This window comes from Bison bison, unplaced genomic scaffold, assembly GCF_000754665.1.
Source record: "Bison bison bison isolate TAMUID 2011002044 unplaced genomic scaffold, Bison_UMD1.0 scf7180017864163, whole genome shotgun sequence".
Taxonomy (NCBI): domain Eukaryota; kingdom Metazoa; phylum Chordata; class Mammalia; order Artiodactyla; family Bovidae; genus Bison; species Bison bison.
This window is the reverse complement of record NW_011494735.1, coordinates 2238672-2242843: the sequence shown is the minus strand read 5'-3', so window position 1 is coordinate 2242843 and position 4172 is coordinate 2238672.

Here is a 4172-nt window from a genome sequence, read left to right as displayed (position 1 = left end):
TTGAGCTTTAAGCCAGCTTTTTCACTCTCCACTTTCATTTTCATCAAGAGGCTCTTTAGTTCCTCTTTATTTTCTGCCATAAGGGTGGTGTCATCTGCATATCTGAGGTTATTGATATTTCTTCCTGCAATCTTGATTCCAGCTTGTGCTTCTTCCAGTCCAGCGTTTCTCATGACATACTCTGCATTGAAGTTAAATAAGCAGGGTGACAATATACAGCCTTGACGTACTCCTTTTCCTATTTGGAACCAGTCTGTTGTTCCATGTCCAGTTCTAACTGTTGCTTCCTGACCTGCATATAGGTTTCTCAAGAGGTAGGTCAGGTGGTCTGGTATTCCCATCTCTTTCAGAATTTTCCAGTTTATTGTGATCCACACAGTCAAAGGCTTTGGCATAGTCAATAAAGCAGAAATAGATGTTTGCCTGGAACTCTCTTGCTTTTTTGATGATCCAGCAGATGTTGGCAATTTGATCTCTGGTTCCTCTGCCTTTTCTAAATCCAGCTTGAACATCTGGAAGTTCACGGTTCACGTATTGCTGAAGCCTGGCTTGGAGAATTTTGAACATTACTTTACTACCGTGTGAGATGAGTGCAATTGTGCAGTAGTTTGAGCATTCTTTGGCATTGCCTTTCTTTGGGATTGGAATGAAAACTGACCTTTTCCAGTCCTGTGGCCACTGCTGAGTTTTCCAAATTTGCTGGCATATTGAGTGCAGCACTTTCATAGCATCATATATCAGGATTTGAAATAGCTCAACTGGAATTCCATCACCTCCACTAGCTTTGTTCATAGTGATGCTTTCTAAGGCCCACTTGACTTCACATTCCAGGACATCAGGCTCTGAGTGAGTGATCACACCATTGTGATTGTATTGGTCATGACACTCTTTTTTGTACAGTTCTTCTGTGTATTCTTGCCACCTCTTCTTAATATCTTCTGTTTCTGTTAGGTCCATACCATTTCTGTCCTTTATCGAGCCCATCTTTGCATGAAATATTCCCTTGATATATCTAATTTTCTGAAGAGATCTCTAGTCTTTCACATTCTGTTGTTTTCCTCTATTTCTTTGCATTGATCACTGAGGAAGGCTTTCTTGTCACTCCTTGCTGTTCTTTGGAACTCTGCATTCAGATGGGTATATCTTTCCTTTTCTCCTTTGCTTCTCACTTCTCTTCTTGTCACAGCTCTTTGTAAGGCCTCCCCAGGCAGCCATTTTGCTTTTTTGAATTTCTTTTCCATGGGGATGGTCTTGATCCCTGTCTCCTAAACAATGTCACGAACCTCATTCCATAGTTCATCAGGCACTCTATCTATCAGATCTAGGCCCTTAAATCTATTTCTCACTTCCACTATATAATCATAAGGGATTTGATTTAAGTCATACCTGAATAGTCTAGTGGTTTTCTCCACTTTCTTCAATTTCGGTCTGAATTTGGCAATAAGAACTTCATGATCTGAGCCACAGTCAGCTCCCAGTCTTGTTTTGCTGATTGTATAGAGATTCTCCATTTTTGGCTGCAAAGAATATAATCAATCTGATTTTGGTGTTGACCATCTGGTGATGCCCCTGTATAGAGTCTTCTCTTGTGCTGTTGGAAGAGGGTGTTTGCTATGACCACTGCATTCTCTTGGCAAAACTCTATTAGCCTTTTCCCTGCTTCATTCTGTATTCCAAGGCCAAATTTGCCTGTTACTCCAGGTGTTTCTTGAGCTTCTACTTTTGCATTCCAGTCTCCTATAATGAAAAGGACATCATATTAGTTCTAAAAGGTCTTGTAGGTCTTCATAGAGCCATTCAACTTTAGCTTATTCAGCGTTGCTGGTCGGGGCATAGGCTTGGATTACCGTGATATTGAATGGTTTGCCTTGGAAACTAACAGAGATCATTCTGTCGTTTTTGAGATTGCATCCATGTACTGCATTTCAGACTCTTGTTGGCCATGATGGCTACTCCATTTCTTCTAAGGGATTCCTGCCCACAGTAGTAGATGTAATGGTCATCTGAGTTAAATTCACCCATTCCAGTCCATTTTAGTTCGCTGATTCCTAGAATGTTGGTGTTCACTCTTGCCATCTCCTGTTTGACCACTTCCAGTTTGCCTTGATTCATGGACCTGACATTCCAGGTTCCTATGCAATATTGCTCTTTACAGCATCAGACCTTGCTTCTATCACCAGTCACATCCACAACTGGGTATTGTTTTTGCTTTGGCTCCATCCCTTCATTCTTTCTGGAGTTATTTCTCCTCTAATCTCCAGTAGCATATTGGGCACCTACTGACCTGGGGAGTTCCCCTTTCAGTATCCTATCATTTTGCCTTTTCATACTGTTCATGGGGTTCTCAAGGCAAGAAAACTGAAGTGGTTTGACATTCCCTTCTCCAGTGGACCACATTCTGTCTCCCAGCTTTACTGATGCTTAATTGATGTACAAAAAACTGCTCATGGTTAATCTTCTAAGTAATGTGGGTTTTTTTTTTTTTTCTTGCTTTCAAGATAATTTTCTTTACTTTTGAATTTTAGCAATGATGGTTCTTGGCAAAGGTTTTTTCATTTGTTTTAGTTTATAATATTTGGAGACAGTGAGCTTCTTGAATCTATAAATTTATAATTTTGTCCACATTTAGGAAAAATTTAGCAATTATTTGTTAATATACACTGTCTGCACCCATTTTCTCTCTGCAATTCCAAATATATGAATATTCGTACTTTTGATTTTGACCCCACATTTCCCTGATAGAGAATCCACCTGATAAAGAATCAGCTGGTAAAGAATCCTCCTGCAATGCCAGAGACCTGGCTTCGATCCTTGAGTTGCGAAGATCCCCTGGAGAAGGGAAAGGCTAACCACTCCATTGTTCTGGGCTGGATAATTCCATGGACTGTTTAATCCGTGGGGTCACAAACAGTTGGGTACGACTGAACGACTTTCACTTTTCCTGAAGTTCTGCTCATATTTTTTTTTTCTCTCAGTTCTTTAGATTGTATCTGTTTTTCTACTGTAACTTTATAGCAGCAAACTCCACTCAGTAGTTCTTTGTTCCAGAAGAACTGCATGTTTCTTAATGGAGTTCATGGTGCCTTCTTTGCTAACTGCTACAAAAGTGAGTACTTTATGCTGTCTATGCCATTCCCTTCAAAATGTCACCTCTCTTCCACAATATACCTTGTTTTATCTTTTCTTCGGTGCTGTAAATTCAACTTCTTTTGCATCTTTTTTCACTGTTAATAGTATCGGTGAGAGCAGTGGTCCAGTAACACCTGGATCAAACCAGAAACATAACTCAGAATCTTTACATTGTGTATTTATGACAGTCCTTCAGTGGTTCCAAACACATGTAGCAATCTCTCACTTTTCAACTCATTGTCTTATTCAAGGTTTATTATTTGTCTATATTGGGAATTAAAGCCCAACTGCAGAATATAATAACATTCCTAATCTCCCTCCTACTCCGTACCACCATATCCACCATCATTCTAAACTTCTTTCCTAATGTCAAGTTGTACTTAGTACATTGACTTCCATTTCCCCATTGAGTTTTGTTCTTTGGGGATACTTCTTTCTTTATTTTAAATTTGGTAGTACTTTAAATTTATTTGTCACAATTTTTTCATCACTTCCAGGCATTTTCTATCAGAAGGATTAGGAAGAATTTAGTTTAATCAATCATTCTGTCAGAATGAGAACATGATCTTTGTCTTCTATCTTATAAAGCAGATATCTTAAAGATATCTTATAAAGCAGAAGCACTATACATATATGAATATATATATATAAAGATATATACATATGTATTTGTCATAATAGGCATTGTAACTTGGTAGAAAATATAATAATGATGATGTTAGTGATTATAACTTCTACTAAAACAAAAGTCTTTGCCTCTATCCAAATGCTGTTTTACAAAAGTGCAACATATAGGTACAGCTCAGTGCAATCACCATGGTTTACCACTAGTTCATATCATCAGCAGTGCATTGTTACATAAGTACTAGCATGAAATCAGGCACAGTTCACTCAGTATTAGGCAGCTGAATCAGGAACTGTTTCTCTTCTTGAATTGTCCTCAACAACTCTAAATACACTGAACAAGCATATAAAAGTGAACTCAGTTAATCATTACCTTCTGCTTATTTAGTAGGCCCGAAATGGCTTCTAAAATTAGTTAT